This window comes from Oncorhynchus masou, chromosome 10, assembly GCF_036934945.1.
Source record: "Oncorhynchus masou masou isolate Uvic2021 chromosome 10, UVic_Omas_1.1, whole genome shotgun sequence".
NCBI lineage: Eukaryota > Metazoa > Chordata > Actinopteri > Salmoniformes > Salmonidae > Oncorhynchus > Oncorhynchus masou.
In genome coordinates this window covers 32,701,747-32,720,615 of record NC_088221.1, presented here as the reverse complement: position 1 = coordinate 32,720,615, position 18,869 = coordinate 32,701,747, and the positions used below count along the sequence as shown (strand labels likewise).

Genomic DNA, 18,869 nt, shown 5'->3' with positions numbered 1-18,869 from the left:
GGCCTGTTCGGCCTGTCTTTTCCTGTAGTCCACAATTAGCTCCTTTGTCTTGTTCACATTGAGGGAGAGGTTATTGTCCTGGCACCAGACTGCCAGGTCTCTGACCTCCTCTTTATAGGCTGTCTTATCATTGTTTGTGATCAGGCCTACCACTGTTGTGTTGTCAGCAAACGTCATGATGGTGTTGGAGTTGTTTGGCCATGCAGTTGTGGGTGAACAGGGAATGCAGGAGGAGACTAAGTAGACACCCCTGAGGGGCCCCAGTGTTGAGGATGCTGTTGCCACCCTTACCCCCTGGGGGTGGCCCGTCAGGAACTTGCAGAGGAAAGTGTTTAGTCCCAGGGTCTTTAGCTTAGTGATGAGCTTTGTGGGCGCTATGGTGTTGAACTCTGAGCTGTAGTCAATAAACAGCATTCTCACATAGGTGTTCCTTTTGTCCAGGTGGGAAAGGACAGTGTGGAGTGTGATTGGGAATGCCTCATCTGTGGGTCTGTTGGGGCGGTATGCAAATTGGAGTGGGTCTAGGGATTCTAGGAGGATGCCGTTGATGTGAGTCATGACCAGCCTTTCAAAGCACTTCATGGCTACCAACGTGAGTGCTATGGGCGGTAATCATTTAGGCAGGTTACCTTTGCTTCCTTGGGCACAGGGACTATGATGGTCTGCTTGAAACATGTAGGTATTACAGACTCAGTTAGGGAGAGGTTGAAAATGTCATTGAAGACACTTGCCAGTTGGTCAGTGCATGCTTTGAGTACACGTCCTGGTAATCCATCTGGCCCCGCGGCTTTGTGAATGTTGACCTGTTTAAAGGTCTTGCTCACATTGGCTACCGAGAACGTTATCACACAGTCATCCAGAACAGCTGGTGCTCTCGCACATGCTTCAGTTTTGCTTGCCTCGAAGCAAGAATAAAAGGCATTCAGCTCGTCACTGGGCAGCTCGCATCTGGGTTTCCCTTTCTAGTCCACAATAGTTTTCAAGCTCTGCCACATCCGACGAGTGTCAGAGCCGGTGTAGTAGGATTCAATCTTAATCCGGTATTGATCCTTTGCTTGTTTGATGGTTCGTCTGAGGGCATAGCGGAATTTCTTACAAGTGTCCAGATTAATGTCCCGCTCCTTGAAAACGGCAGCACTAGCCTTTAGTTTGATGTGGATGTTGCCTATAATCCATGGCTTCTGGTTGGGATATATGTACGGTCACTTTGGGGATGACGTCGTCAATGCACTTATTGATAAAGCTGATGACTGAGATGGTATACTCCCCAATGCCATTGGATGAAACCCGGAACATTTTCCAATCAGTGCTAGCAAAACAGTCCTGTAGCGTAGCATCCGTGTCATCTGAACACTTCCATATTGAACGAGTCACTGGTATGTACTGCTTTAGTTTTTGCTTGTGGTCTACAGCTTGTTGACAAAAAGACACACACCCCCACCCCTCGTCTTACCAGACGTAGCTTCTCTGTTCTGCCGGTGCATGGAAAATCACTCCAGTTCTATATTATCCGTGTTGTTCGTCAGCCACAAATCGGTGAAACATAAGATATTACAGATCTTAATGTCCCGTTGGTAGGATAATCGTAATTGTAGGTTATCAATTTTGTTTTCTAATGATTGCATGTTAGCAAGTAGAATGGATGGCAGTGGGAGTTTACTCGCTCGCATACGGATTCTCAGAAGTCAGCCCGTTCTGCATCCTCTTTTCCTCCGTCTTTTCTTCAAGCAAATGACGGGGATCTGGGCCTGTTCCCAGGAGAGCAGTATATCCTTCTCGTCGCACTTGTTAAAGGAAAAAGCTTATTTCAGTTCTTGGTGAGTCGGAGACGGTAGCAGCAACATAATGTACAAAATAGGTTTTAAAAAAAGTTACAAAGAACTAAAAAAACAAACAAAATAGCACAATTGGTTAGAAGCATGTAAAACGTCAGCCATCCTCTTCAGCGCCATCTTAACAGTATGGAGAATTGCCCAGTATGTAGAATTATGTAAACCACAAGTCCAAATCCCTATTTCCATCCATGGCAAACTTAGGAAAGTTTGACATATGACATATGCTCTCAATGCGATTTAGTATGAGTGACGCCAAATCCAAACTGGCACAGCAGGACCATTCACAGTTTAGCTCACTCACTTTAGCTCAATGCTGATTGACTATTATGTTATACTTTCTTTATCAAGGGAGGCCAAATGCTTGCTGGCTTCCCTTGCATTCAATGCTACGGGCAGCAACAATCTCCATAAAAATGCCTAAAGTTAAACTCCATAGTGTCTGACACCCCAAGAAAAACACTTACAAGTTCACACAGTTTGCTAGGCACTGAATCATCCCCGTGGGTCTATATTTAACAGGGTCTTTTAAAATTGCCCTGTTGAGTAGCACAGAGCATGGCTCCGGTGAACTAGGTCATCTTCAAGTGGCCACAGAACCTGGTCGCCTCGAAGTACTGCCTGAGAGAGAAGCAGGGAACACCTTATCTTGATTCTTTCATAAAACCAGGGCATGTTGTGTTGGTCGAAAGTACCCTGCTAGAATGCTAGAAGAAGGTCCATCACACATTTTCCCGGACTATATATTTCTATGACTATGTAAACTGTGGTAGCAGACGGTTGAGATTTTCAACACCGCCCCCAGCACTTCAACACCGCCCACAGCACTTCAACACCGCCCACAGCACTTCAACACCACCCACAGCACTTCAACACCACCCACAGCACTTCAACACCACCCACAGCACTTCAACACCGCCAAAGAAGGGTTTGCCAAACTTGGTTCTGTCCCCTGCTGGTTATTTGAATCAGCTGTGTAGTGCTGGGGCAAAAAACCTAACGTGGGCTGCTCTAAAGGGGGAAAACAACAACTAAATGAAACAATTTGTTTGAGTGTTTTACAGACCGTTATTACTAACTTAGGCCTCAATAATACACTGTAAGACCTGACTTTTTGGGTCAGCCCCGAATATTTTGCACTGCTGCGATGGTGTAAAGAAAATGCTGTCAACTGAGTGAGCAATTTAAGCTGTGGTTAGAGCTGAAACTCCCGAAGTCACCCAACGGTTATAATCAGGGGTGTAGTGCCACTTCCACGCTCAGCCACTTCTCAGAATGGTGCTATGTCTTGCAAGATTACTTAATGATTCATTAGTATTTTACATAACAAAACTAATTCCAAAAACACCACTTAATTTCTTAGACAATTTAGGATTTTTCTCATGTATAGAACTCAACAGCAGGTGCCGTAGTCTAAAATGTGCTTTGAATGAAACAAAATGCAGGTGGCTGTGTTCAACTCCATCTGCTCTAAAATTCGATGAAACAGTAGTTAGGCTACATCATTCAAGAAGATCGAAATGCATATTCACATGAAACAGATTGGGATCCAATGGTTGGCGTGCATTCAGCATGGACGTTTTACCTATAAAATGTGAAGAATTATTATTCATGATTGACAGTGATGACGGCCTAATTTGTAATAAGGTAGGCCTAATTTGGTGTTTTAGGATTGAAAAAATATAAAATTTTCATTGAGCCACTTATGTGTAGGCATATGGAATCGTGCAATGTGGAGGATGTAGGCCTATTGTATGTATATTCTACAATGATTTTATAGCCTACAATAGGCTACATGTAGGTACCAACTTTCATTCAGAAATTATAACAATTATAACAATACAAAATTGTGCTCTGGTAGGCTACCTAAAAGATAGCACTACACCACTGGTTATAATAAATGTAAAGCAATTGCCATTTGTAGTCAACTGATAGTTCCAGCTATGTTTTGATTGGGACAGGATCCTTGCTGCTTTGAGACAAGCCTTGATAAATCAATCAATGTCAGATTGTTGTTTGCACTGAATCTCCTTTTGGATATTTAGTTACAATTATGCTGGGAAATGTTAGCTAAGTGGAGGTGAGTGCTAGTGATCATTAGTCTAGCGATTGAAAGCAATGCAGATATTCTCTACACACACACACACACACACACACACACACACACACACACACACACACACACACACACACACACACACACACACACACACACACACACACACACACACACACACACACACACACACACACACACACACACACACACACACACACACACACACACACACACACACACACATTAGGCCTACAGCCTACCTGATGAGCTTCACTGATGTTTTCCTGAACTTTCCAATAACTTTCTGATGCATTTCACTTAGTCTACTGATGTGAATACACTTTTACACCTTTCCTATAGGCTATCAAGTGATTTTGACATATTGTCTTATTGGTTAAAAAGGTCATAAGGCCTACATCGTTTCAAAAACAATCTAGCTGAAACCACTAGCCTATTGGCTTCATTGATTTACTGCATTTAGTATCTTGTAATTGTAGGCAAGGCTACTTGCTGATAGATTATTTTAAATATTATTGTAACAGTAGGCCTACCTACACAATAATCTCCTATTTGGTTACTGACCACAATCCATTCACTTAATAACAAGAAGTGTTGATTATTTGGCCTTAGGGAGAGAGAGCACAGCGTACGGAATTAAACATAGCACCGCAGGAAGCAACACAATCTCACATTCAATTCGTGCATATATGTACATAATGCATTTCAGCAAATTTCGTGCGTTTTCAGCAAGAGGTGCTGGAAGTGCCGCAGATAAATTGAAATACATTTGCCAAATTATATAATTACTTATGTCTCTCCAGAAATAGATGAAATAATTGCAAATACTACACCATGGAGCATAATTTAGCCACAGATGATTAATAGCTTATTTAAAAAATGTATTGCTGTTGATTGTGTATGCCTAGAGTTGGGAATCAAGCAAATGGTCAGATCGCGCGGCAAATATCAAACAGATGATTGTTGAGTTGTTGCTGGTGTCAATGTGGCTGTCAATGAACAGCAGCCAGCAGCTAAATTATATTTTTCATCATTTCAAAATACAATTGAGGGAAAAACTGTTTGTATAATAATTGAATGCCACTAGAAACTATAATTTCCTCATCATATTGTAGGCTTGAGACATGTATTTTCATTGGCCTATGCTATTGGTTGCATCGAAGACATGGGTCGTCCTTTTTATTGATCTCAGTATGTCAATGTCAGAGTAGCTTGTCATTTTGTGTGGTATAAAAAACATTATTGAAATGTCTATAGTCATGTAAAGTTACGTAGAATTGCAGGAAATTATTTTCGAAAAAATACTATTTTTTTTCTCAGGCCCGCAAACCCCTCAGTCCATGGCCTTCGGGATTTATCCCCAAATGTTATGAAACTCTGGTAACTGCCCTAAGACCAGGCTATCGGTTGAACATATTAGCTAAACATATTTGCTAAGCGTTTTAAGACACAAATACAAGTGTGCAAATTCAACTAATTCCTTTATATTGTAGCCATATTGTAATAGTGTTGTCTTTTTTGCAAATATTATTAATGTATTATGTGCTCAATAATATGATACTTTATTGTTTGCTCTTAAAACAAAAAATTAAATGCAAAAATATAAACCAGGTTTATATTGTGTCAAAATCAGGCAAAGCAAGCCGTTTTCCCAATGACCTCATAGCATAGTTTAACGAATCTTTATTCCGTCTCAACAGAGAGAACATGCATTGTGTTCAACTCGGTGTTTGGTTGTAAACAAAACCTAAACCCATTGCAGCTATTTGAATATGAGGATCTGACCTTCCATTCCCTATTCAGAACCCCGTCCGGCCTTGTCTCAGAGCAGGGAAACCATCCTGAGTCCCTACTCCAAGTCTTCACTAATGCCCATCCGCTTGAATAGACGCTTAGATTGCAATGAAATGCTAAACGGAATTAATTCACTTTCATCGCACTAATTGCTTATGCAAAAATGCAAATGTATATTAATTAGTTAGACCACTGATTAGTTATTTGGTATTGGCGTGTAATAAATCACGCTGGAAGGTGCAGACAGTTGTGATGTCCCAAATGCCACCCGGATCCCTATTTATTGCACTAGTTGTGACCAGGACGAATATAGGGCTCTGGTCAAAAGTAGTGCACTATGTAGGGAATGTGGTGCCATTTGGGATGTGTACAGTAAAATCCTGGCTCGGGACTCAGCTGTGGCCCATAGTGGGATGGATTTTGGTTTCAATAATATGCTAAGAACACTTCCGGGGGTTTCATATAGCAGGTGACCACCTGCTGCATAAACGTGCCTGCCTGAACCCCTATGGAGTGCACATGATCTATATAGTTTATTAGGGAAATTAATAATAACACCAATATCCTAATTATAACAATAAATAATCATAAGTGTTAGTATTATTACTATGTCGTAATATAAATATTAACATATTAGGCATATAGTTGTAATATAATAATAATTAAAGTAGTATAAAAGCATTATAATTTGTAGGGAACTCAGAATGATGTCCAATAGTGCACTACACAGAGTGTGTGCAGCTGTAGTGTATGTAAGCATTCACTGTAAGGTCTATCTACACCTGTTGTATTCGGCGCATGTGACAAATACAATTTGATTTGAATTGGAATAAAAGTTTGGGAAAAAGTAAAGAAATCAATTATTTTAAGGCAAAAAAACGCACCTCTTCGTAAAGGCAATAATAATGTTCAGGGGATCAATGTTGTAAAATGTTGGGAACTTTAATTGTATGTCTTGTTGTTCTATTAAAACACAGATAACAGTCACCAATATATCATAATTACATCTTTCCTTATGTTTTACTACGTTCTTCGAAGAAGACAATACAACGGTAATCGTAACTTTTGTTTTTTTGTAATTAAGGAACACAGGTGCCACTCGAATATGTGATGAAATGATGAAATGTCATTGTTTATTCGTTAAGAACGGGAACACATCATATGTGTCCATAAGATTTCAACTGGCGTGGGTGAGGGAAACCTTGACGTCACGGTCACTGATATGTGCACAGGCACACTGTCAGAGATCTGTATTTCGCACAACAGAGCAATAAATGTTTTTCGCTTCCTAAAAGTGTGTTTTTTTTTGTGTTTTTTTTTGAAGGATGCTGCCTGCGGTTGCATTGGAAATACAATGGCGTCGTCTTGTGGTGGATATGAAACATTACGTCGGAGGCAGCAGGTGAGCTTTTATTTGACTTTTAATCTTAAAACTATGCTATAAAGTTGTAGGGGAGAACAAGGTAAATTGTCATTCGGGTAAATGGTCAAACTGTTCATACCTCTAACATGAGAGGCGCAATCTCAAAAAGCTACTTTATGTGACTACATGTTCTATGGTCAACTTCGTGTTCACATGTGGGCAAAAGTTTTAAAAAATTGTCAGGTTACATTTTATGCAATATTTTTTTTAAGGTATGAATGTTAAAATTATAATTTTGCACTGAGTAATGGAGACAATAACGTGTCTTTTGATACTTTAGTTGCAGTCCTATGTTGAGCTAACCTTGAGATTTAGCCAACAATAGCACACATGTCAGTTTGGGACAAGTGTCTCAATGATCTTGGGCAAGTCTTCACATGTGACAATTTGCCCCAGTATACATCAGTATACATAGACACATAGAACATGTTCAAAAAACATTGTGATATTGTGTAATCAGCTCTGATAATAGCATAAAATGTTACTGTAAATGTATTATCATATATACGTATAGTTTAGAGCAGCAGACATATCCCTGGACTACACAAGACAGGCTTTGGTGTGTGTGTGTATCTACTAACACACTACATGCCACCTGTATGAGACAGTATATCCACACATACACACACACACACACACACACACACACACTACTTCATACAGTGTCATGAATTTAGTGTGGTGTTATGAATTGCATTGTGGCAACAAGGATAGTAGACATGGAGGTGGGCGTAGTAAAAGCCTGTAATGAATATGTCATTGCAATGAGGAAATGTGTTTTTGAAGGAAGGGAGAAGGAAGGAAAGAAAGAAAGAAAGTGGGGAAGGAAAAAAAGATGGTTAGAAATGATAAAAGAAAACAGAGAATGGCAGCACACCACCTGGCATAATGTTAAAGGCAATGAGGCAGGTGAAGTTGCAGAACAAATCAATCAGGAGTACGGCAAAGGATTTTAACATAAATGACCGTACTCTGACTCTGTATTGTTAAAAGGTTACCAGAGAAGAAGTTGAAAGTCAGACAGCCATGCCAACAACAGTGGTTGGCTATACAAAGCCACGGCAGGTTTTTTCACCTGATTTGGACCTGCAGCTTGTTCAGTATATTACTAGGTCAGCTGAAATTTATTTTGGTCTGTCTCTAAGTGAGGTCAGAAGACTTGCCTACCAGTTTGCTGTGGCACATCAGGTGAAGTTCGTGCTAATGTAGGCAGAAAAAGAAAATGCCAGCTCGAAGTGGTTTACAGGCTTCTTAAAGCGGCATCCAATGCTGTCGCTGAGAAAGCCAGAGGCAACTAGCCTTGCCAGGGCAAGTAGCTTCAATAGAGAAAATGCTAATGCTTTCTTCGACAATGTAGCATAAGTGCTACAGAGATATCAATTTGGACCAGGAGACATATGGAATGTTGATGAAACTGGGGTGACCACTGTACATAAACCTGACAAAGTGGTGGGCAGATGTGGATTCAAACAAGTAGGGTCACTGATCTCCCCTGAAAAGGGAACCCTTGTCACACTGGCCTGTGCTATCTCAGCTACATGAATTAATATACTTCCATATTTTATATTCCCCCGTGTCAACTTCCACAATCATTTCCTGATCAATGGGCCACCTGTCAGCAAAGGAGTGGCAAATCTCTCTGGGTGGCTGAAAGATGTGCACTTTGTTGACTTTCTGAAACATTTCGTCGAGCATACGAAATGTTCATAGGAGAAGCCCTGTTTACTCCTTTTGGACAACCATGAGTCTTGTCTGTCCATTGATGGACTCCATTATGCCAAAGAAAATGGCATAATTATGCTGTCATTCCCACCCCATTGCTCTCACCGGCTTCAACCCTTAGACAGGCCTGTCTACGGGCCGCTAAAGAGGCACATCAACACCGTGTGTGATGCCTGGATGAGGAACAATCCCGGGAAGATAATGTCAGTTTATGACATTCCTGGGATTGTGGCAATCACCTATCCTCTGGCTGCAACCCCCTTGAACATTCAGGCTGGCTTTAGGGTGGCTGGGGTACAACCTTACAACATGGATGTATTTCTGGAAACCGAGTTTGTGCCATCCTACGTAACAGATCGCCTCATTCAGAACCCAACCCTACTAGGCCCCAGCACCAACCCTGCTCTGCCAGGCCCCAGCACTATTCCAGACCTGCCAGGCCCAAGCCCCAGCCCCAACCTGCCAGGCCCCAGCACCATTTCAGTCCTGCCTAGCACGAGCTCAGACACAGACCTGCCCAGTTCTTATGCTAGCACCAGCTCACCCTTGTCCAGTAATGCCATTGCTGACAGCAGACTACCATCTCCAGAGGACATCCGGCCATATCCAAAAGCTGGCCCCCAGAAAACCAGCTTGTAAAGGAAGAAAACAGCACAAAACAGCAATTCTAACTGACACACCAGTGAAGCATGCACTAGAAATGGAAAAGAATAAGGCACGATCTAGCAAAAGGCTGTTTCCGAAGAAAGGGAAGCAAGGGGGGAGTCAAAATCTGTATCTGCAAAGAACAAGAAGGCAGCTAAAAAAAGAAAAATCATCGTCAGATGAAGAGGAGTGCTTCTGCCTCGTCTGTGTGGAGCCATTTTCAAACAGCCTTCCAAAAGAGACTTGGGTGAAGTGTGTGAGATGCAACAAATGGCCCATGATGCATGCACCTCAGGCCAGGCAATTTATGTGTGCCAGAACTGTGACTTAGAAGATGAGTCTGATTAGTCAGATACGGATGTAGGTCGTATAAACTGTTACAAAACCGTGCATTAGTGCATCAGTGTGTTTAAACACCATGTCTGTTTTGTTAAGACTTGAAACATTTAAGCAAGTTATCTGCAGCATTACATTCCATTCCGATTACAACAATTACCGTGGATCTATGTGCACGCCAGAGAACGTTCGATTTCAAAGTTCAGAGTAAGGTGGTCGTGCCACTTAATGAATGTGTGCTCTTCCAGAATTATTGTTTTGATTGAAAGGCATGATTTGCCAGATTCTCTAGGCATGATTGTTTTTATTTTGAGTTCTTTAATGAAGTTGAATTGAAATTAAAATCAATATTCACAATTAATTAGTTGTGATCTTATTTGTTGATAATCCAATGTGACAACTTACCCGCTGATGGGGAAAATTGTCACAAGTGCACACTCTCTATTTAACGGTCTACAACTCCGTACTGAAATAATATATGAAGATGTAATGAATACAAAATATGTTCCCAAGACTTCCTTCTTTCATTTGGTATGACATTTATACCATTGTGATGTATTGTGCCCAAGTAAATGTTAGACAGCGTGAAAAGTGTGACAACATACCTCGCTCTCTCTTACTTTCACAGTTGTTAAAATTATAAACTCCTAAAACATTTTAAAAGCTCCTGCAATAGTGTAGGCCTTCCCTAGTCAAAAATGGCTTACCTAGTCAAAAGTTCCTGACATAGCCATTAGGTCAGGTGTGATTTCAAATGTCCATAAATGTGTGCAATACAAACGCTTTCCAGAGGTGGATCTGGATGGGTATTTTGCCAATTTATTAGCAGCAAAGATGACAACACACATAGTTACAATGTGTAAATGAGTAAGGTGGTTGTGTCACTTAATGGATGGTAACAAATTACATTTCGATTTTGAATTTCTGAACAAACAAAAAACTGCTTCCCTACTTCCAGGTCACCTGTGTGCCAAAGGCCTAAATTCACATGATCAGTGACCCATGACTCAACATATAGTGCCCTCTAATGCAGTTTTTAAACCTCTCCTCGGAGACCCCCAGGCTAATTGAATCAGAAATAGTTCATATACATGGATTGGCTGGGGGTCCCGGGGATAGGTTTGAAAACCCCTGCTCTAGTGTACAAATTAAGTAGAATATACTAAGACAGACAAACTATAGTCTACAAAACAACATCATATGCAGGCGAGGCCAAAGTGGCTCCTACACTCTGGGAAAAATAAAGTTATTACATTTTGTTGTATTGTCAGGACCTGCTCCGAGGAAGTTCAAATATATTCACATATTGTAATTTACTATTACTCGGCGCCTACTGTATTTCACTGTTTGCACTACGCGTATACCACCAGCAGGTTACAGAATATCCTAGTGGAAGACGTCATCTCATCCTAGATATGAATACAGACTAGCTGGCCGCCCGCCCCTTGTTATGTTACTTTACTCCCTCCGGAAGCGGAAGACTAGTTTTCTTCGTAAATAAAGTTTCGGCAAAGTTTGTCAAATTCCAGTTCAACGGAGCTACTTTTCAACGCTTCAAACTCCTTTTCAACCCGCATCACAATGGTAAGTGTTTATGTTTTTATGGAAACAACATACGAGGATAACTCGAAATCTGATGCCAAACTTTTGCCGTGGCGCACTTTGCCTGATGCAATTCACATGGACCTCACTTGTCACTGATTTCAATCCCCAAGTAATTTTTGGGAAACAAATGGACGACTTTTATATCAACTGGAAATGTAGATGGCAAATGGAAGTCACAAAACAATGTAATTACATAGCCTACACTGCCCGATATGTTATGTCACGAATAGCCTTTAGAAAGGTAGTTTAGGATAAAAGGCAAAAACACTTCAGGTGGGAGACTACACAATTTTTGGGCAAGACGTGTTGTGAGACCCGACGTGTAACCAATATAGGCTTTATTTTTCAGACATTGGAGGCTGAGACATCAGCGAAGTAGCCTACTGTTTTAAAATGGTTTAAGTCAATAGGCCTATTTCCTTTCCAATATTCCTCGTCCCATACGCCCCCTCATGGGACACATTATAAACATGCAATGAGTATGTTTATAAACATGCAACGAGCAGAAATGAGCGTTTGAATCAGGAACGTTTCCTGTCACGACCTCTACAAGCTAGAATGTTGAATACAATTATATTTTAACATAACATATCATTTTATTTAACATTCTGACTTGTAGAGGTCGTGAGAGGGAACTTTCCTCATTCAAAATCTCATTTCTGCCCGACATAGAATATAGCATTATATGCTATTCATTGTGTGCTTCCCGGGCAATGAGTAGACATAACTCATATATATCATGCTTTAATTTCGCTGTGTATTTTGGTTGTGTTTAAATACTGTCCACATCGCCTTTAAACAGGTTAGAAGTTGCAGTAATAATCCCTCTACTCTTAGCCTGCTTTTCAATAACTTTATTTCCTACATGTTCTGTTCATGAATAGATGTGGGAGAGAAAAGAACTGTGTGTATAAATAGCCAATGCATTTGCATAATATTGACCAAAGAGAGAGCCTTAGAGATTCAGCACTTCTAGGTACAGTAGGTAAAGCACTTTATACGTATTCTATTCATACAGGAGAAACAGGACTTAGAACTCATGTCTGGTATTCAGTGTTTTACAGGTTACTGTATATCTGAGTGTCCCATCCTTGAAGTAACTTAGATGACATTTATGTTAATGGTTGATGCCTGTATGAGGAAATGTTCACAACAATGTTCTTACATGTTCAAGATAAACGTTTTGCTGTGTGTGGTTACGCGCTTCCTCGACAACCAGGAATGGGGCTAAGGAGGTCTGTAGTCTCCTGAGAGGCCAGCCGAACACAGACAGTATTTGGGGCTAGAGACAGAACTAGTGTCTGGCATTTTCTCCGGCGCCAACGTGCTTCTCTGAATCCAGGTATTGCACAGGGGAGGTCTGTCATCTCTTCAGAGGCCAGCCTATACATATAAATAATAATACATTTCATTTCTAGTGGCATTCTAATTTGACTTACATAACATCTCCACATTATGAGCAACCATTAAAAAGGCTTTAATGAATAAGAGCAAAGAACATTAACCAATAATTAAAAGGTAGCTAGTGGTCTAGTACTTTACAAGATGCACAGAATAATAAAGGTGGCAACAAGGACTAAAACACTAGAACTTGAAACTAAGTTATAGGACCAGCAATATACATCAGTTGGTAGAGGTATATGCTAGCTATACAGTGGCTAAGGGCCCTTTAGTTTATCCTGCTGTGTTGGTTTTTATCTTACATATTAAACAGTAGGGCACAGACGTTCCTCCTTGAGCAAACTAGCTGCCGATCTGACTTGGGGTCACATGCTTCGTGTGTGTGTCCCAAATGCCACCCGATTCCCTACATAGTGCAATACTTCTGACCAGAGACATATGGGCCCTGGTCAAAAGTAGTGCACTATATAGGGAATAGGGTGGCCTTTGGGACTTGGCCTGTGTTTTTCTTGATGACGTCATCCAGGTGGGTGTGCCACACCTGTGCTGATAAGTGAGTGTTTGCAGAAGTAACACAGGTGGATCCACCAAGTAGACTATCAGAGGATGCGTGTCTGCATTGAGACCATTGACTACATTTCTACCAGACTTGTGAAAGTGTTGCCAGTAGCTTATATTTCTAACTACAGGAGAGAGTTAAGGAAAAAGAACAGACCGGCCTGCATGTCAGAAATGCTCTGTTATTATTCTAGGAGAAGGCCCCTGACTGAATGACTCATGCTTGAAGAATTAGGGACATGTAAAATAAAACAACTCACAAGCCTTTTAAAGACATTTCATGACTTTGATTTCAAAGGCATGCCATATTTTGATTGAATTATTCATGTGCTTTCTATTTTTTTTGTAATTTCCATGTAAAAAAGATCTGTTAGCATCAACAAGTGAAGTTCATAGGATCATTTAAAATTAGGTGTCAAGTCTATATTTTTGAGAAATGAAGCATATATGCATTTTTCAACCATTCTCCGTTAAAATTAGGAATAAGATTAGGAGAAAAAGAAGTGAAGAATAAGCAAACACTTTGGTTTCTTGTCAAACAAATGGTAAAGGGGTTTACCAGAAAGTATTTTCCTGAAATGGACATGAAATGAATTCAAATGTGAGTTGGTTTCGTGTGTGGTTTGATGTGTGTTTGCAGTTTTGAAGAGTTAGCCAAATGATTTTGCCAATTAGCTTCAGCCGTGGTGTGCAACTGTGGTGAAGGTGGTTTCACTTTGTATAGCATCATGATGATGTGGTCGGTGACAGTTTGCGTCTTGAAACATGAATATTGACATGTAAAACAATTTGGGCTTGTGTCAACAGTGGACTAATGAAAAAAAAAAGATATTGTGAGTGGATTTTCCTTTAAGAGTTTTTGAAAACGTGGTCACATACAAAAACGGATAGAGATTCTACGGCAATTCTGTTACCAAACTTTGCATCTGCACAGTTTTTCCAGGAAATGTGTTTTTGTAAAATGTTCAGTGTAAATAGTTAAAAGTAGGCTAATCCTTGTTCATAGTGTTGTATGGTTTGTTAAACTTTGAAATCAATGTTTTTTGTTCTGCATATAAATGCCAAACATTGTTACTGTGGAATTGCCCTTTTGTACTTGAATAATTTATTTTGGCACAAAGCACAGCTGGTTCCGAACCAGAGCCATGATGTAGAATTACATAAGCTTTCAGCCTGTAAGCATTCCTGATGTTCAGAGTGGTACAGTACAAACCATATCGCGTAGCCTGGATTTCTTTACACAATCTGAGTGATTGAGACTTGTGTTAACCTTGTAGAGCAGGACAAGGGGGTTCGTTAGCCCTTCATTAAAGAAATGACCAGGGCCCGGCTTCCTAAAAGCATCTTAATAGCGCGGAAATCCCGTTACCGGGATCAAATTCAACAACATCCGGTGAAATCGGAGTGCGCCAAATTCAAAATACAAAATCGTAATATTAAACATTCAGGAAAATACAAGTGTCTTACATAGTTTAAAAGCGTAACTTCTTGTTAATCCAGTCGTTTTGTCAGATTTCAAAAAGGCTTTACGGCGAAAGCATACCATGCGATTATCTGAGGACAGCGCCCCCACGTACAAAGGCATTACAAACATTTTCCAAACAAGCAGAGGCGTCACGAAAGTCAGATATAGCGATAAAATAATCACTTACCTTTGAAGATCTTCCTCTGTTTGCAATCCCAAGGGTCCCAGCTACACATCAAATGGTCGTTCTGTTCGATAAGTCCTTATTTATATCCCAAAAAAAGTCATTTTAGTTGGCGCGATTGATTCAGTAATTCACCTGTTTCCCTCAATCAAAATGCATACAAATGAATCCCAAAAGTTACCAATAAACTTCATCCAAAGAAGTCAAACAATGTTTCTCATCAATCCTCGGGTACCCTAATATGTAAATAAACGATTCAATTTAAGACAGCGAATAGTATGTTCATTTCCGGAGATAAATAATGAAGTGCGCGCCCTCATCCATGCACGCCACAATACTACATTCAAGAAAAGAAAAGGAAAGAAGGTAACCAGATACCAACCCTGATTACTCCCTTAAGGGGAACTGACCTCACCCCTCACCTCCTGACCTCAACCCCTTCTGCACCTAATCCACAGATATCCATCTGTCTTCCCTATGTCAATACATCGCTCTCCTCCATCAAACACATTCCAAAGCCTTCTGTCTTTCTTCAGAGAACCATTAACTTCTAACACAACACCCAGTCTATTTCATTTCCTATAATTAATTTACTACCTCAATGATCTAAGTTTAGCCGATTCCAACACACAGAACCCAAACCGGCTGCGCGTGTGCTCCATCGTGCATAAATGTATTTTGTCCCCCCACACCAAATGCGATCACGACACGCAGGTTAAAATATCAAAACAAACACTGAACCAATTATATTAATTTTTGAACAGGTCGAAAAGCATTAAACATTTATGGCAATTTAGCTAGCTAGCTTGCACTTGCTAGCTAATTTGTCCTATTTAGCTAGCTAATTTGTCCTGGGATATAAACATTGAGTTATTTTACCTGAAATGCACAAGGTCCTCTACTCCAACAATTAATCCACACATAAAACGGTCAACCAAATCGTTTCTAGTAATTTCTCCTCCTTCCAGGCTTTTTCTTCTCTTGACTTTATTTTGCGATTGGCAACTTTCATAAATTAGGTGCATTACCGCCACTGGCCTCGTTTGTCTTTCAGTCACCCACGTGGGTATTAGCAATGAGGAGTTGTCACGTGGGTACCTGCTTCTATAAACCAATGAGGAGATGGGAGAGACCTGCAGCGCGATCTGCATCAGAAACAGAACTATTACTATTATTTTAGCCCTTGGCAACGCAGACGCTCGTTGGCGCGTGCAATAATTAAAAAATATAGATTTCTAAATGTATTTTGCAGCGCTCCCAACACGAGTGTAGTCAGCCTGTAAGTGTGTCGTTGGATGCTTTTTTTGCCCTGCCGTGACACTTTATGCACAGAAATCTCAGCTAAACAGAATCACATGGTTTATCCGCCTCTCAGTGACCGCCAATAACTTCAGAACAAAGTGTTCTGCAAATACGAACTTTCCAATGTCTTTGCAATTGATACAAACAAGCGACATAAAAATATGCTTCAAATGAAACTGAGATGACTGCATTAAAATATAAACAGTGGGCTCTATAGGGCTCCTTCAATCATATAGAAATACGTTTCATGTTCAGTCATTTGAGTTCTATTTTGCAACTTGTTGGCTACTGGCTGTAATTTGTCTCAAAATATTTCATGATGTGTAGCCTAATATACGCATTTTTATTGGGTAAGCATTAGAACAAGTCGGCAGAATATTTGCAGCCATATGCTATAATATCTCTCTAGGAGCTGATCCGTCGTCAGTATTGTGAAATAATTATGTTATTAAGGAAAGAGTTGAAAGGAGAAAGCTGATTCGAGAGCAGTGCTCTCTTTCTTTCGATCCTATCAGTGTTCACCCATGCACTTAGCGACCATTCGCTCTCTGCATGGTGTTATGGGAAACGCATGTTACGTCTTCGGCCTTTGTAGGAAAGATGCATGGTTAAAACCTAAGCCTAAGTTCCATCACTATTGGGAAACCATGCCCAGATATTTAGAACTTATTTGGTACTCACTAATAACCTATGAAGTATGTATGAATGGGGTTGTGATAAGTTGACTGCTGGTTCTGAATCTGATCCTGTCCTTTGACGCACACTGCTGTGAGAAAATGATCTCAGCCCGTGTGAAATGACCAATCTGTAAACCAATGTTTCAGGTCAGTCAGCACATGAACCAATGTACAAGACGTTGTTATCAACATCAGTTTGTTCTCCATGGTTTGTTTGTCTGGCCTGCTTCAGGTCCTTGTAGTCACGTAGCACAGAAACAACACTGCTGAAGGGTGACGGGGGGGGTTGTCTGTGCGCTTGTGCGTGTGTTTTCTCAGTGCAATCTGAAGGTCTTGGGGCTCTGCTATGCCTGGACACAGGAAATGAAGTTGGCCTGAGTCCCACAAACAGAATAGCTCCCATTTACTGTAACCATGATAGGGGGGGAGAGAGACGGGGTCAATACCAACGTGACATCTGGGGAGTAGTGTGGGTTGCTGGGGAGCTTTGTTTGTGATTTCCAGATGTACAAAACTTCAACCTCTTCATGCTGTTGATTTCCTCCTGTCACGCTGTCCTTTATGAAGGACTTTGAGGGATAATCCGGAATCTTGTAATCATGTTTTTGTGAAAGAACATCCATAATTGCCATTGCCAGTAAGCCTCTATTTTGATTCATCTAGCTAAGTATTTGCAGGTGTACTGTAGCAGACTAGTCCTAAGAATTGTGGTTTTGCCTTCTCATTCCTATTTCATAACCAGGATTTATTTCAGCCAGTATCAGCAAGATGTCGAAAAGCCAAGGAGAAACCTCACGCCATATTATTCAGAGCCATGTTTATCTTATGAAAATAATTCATGCACATCTCTTACAGTACTACCACAGAGTTTCTAAACCCAGATGCGCAACATCTTAAGACTTCCGGGAATGATTGCGAAATAGACCAAGCAGATCAGGCCGGGGTTTGGGATTGAAAATTAAACAACTTCCATAGTTAATTACTTCCATAATTTAACAACTTCCATAGTTGTTAATTTTCTCAATCTAAAGCTGTAACCTTGATTAGTGCCAATGTCTTAATGAAGTAGCTCAACATGTTATTACTCTAACCTCGTGAAAGTGACAAACTGACATGTTTTCATTTGTCAATAACAACTTTACCTGTTCATTCTCAGCTGTAATATGAAAATTAAGCCACTAATGTAACAATCCTCTGCCAGGTTTATTGCATTGCTACAGCTCTCTTGTTCTCTCTACCTCTAATACCTCTTTGCCCATCTATCTCTCCGAGCCTCTTTCTCGCTCCATATGTTTGTTTCACACTAGTCAAACGGAAGCCCAGGGCAACGCTGACCTTGTTGGATGTTAATGATTTGCAATATGATAATGCTGCTGGATGGTACATGATGTGTTGCTGTGTTCTTGGCTGGTGGTGTAGCTTTGTTGGCCAGACAGGCAAGCAGGCGGACATGTGAGCGGACAGGCAAACAGGCGGGCATGAGGAGAGGCAAACAGGCGGGCATGTGAGAGGAGAGGCAAACAGGCGGGCATGTGAGAGGAGAGGCAAACAGGCGGGCATGTGAGAGGAGAGGCAAACAGGCGGGCATGTGAGAGGAGAGGCAAACAGGCGGGCATGTGAGAGGAGAGGCAAACAGGCGGGCATGTGAGAGGAGAGGCAAACAGGCGGGCATGTGAGAGGAGAGGCAAACAGGCGGGCATGTGAGAGGAGAGGCAAACAGGCGGTCATGTGAGAGGAGAGGCAAACAGGCGGGCATGTGAGAGGAGAGGCAAACAGGCGGGCATGTGAGAGGAGAGGCAAACAGGCGGGCATGTGAGAGGAGAGGCAAACAGGCGGGCATGTGAGAGG

General features: G+C 41.0%; 1 protein-coding gene across 1 annotated transcript in view; it reads left to right on the top strand.

Annotated features, from left to right (window-relative positions):
* The first annotated feature begins 11,279 nt into the window (after positions 1 to 11,279).
* Positions 11,280 to 18,869, top strand: part of itprid2 (ITPR interacting domain containing 2) — a 48,067-nt gene continuing 40,477 nt past the window's right edge. Inside the window, exon 1 of the mRNA XM_064976650.1 lies at positions 11,280 to 11,413. The gene's annotated coding sequence lies outside the window, so the exon portion shown is untranslated. The remainder of the gene's footprint in view (positions 11,414 to 18,869) is intronic.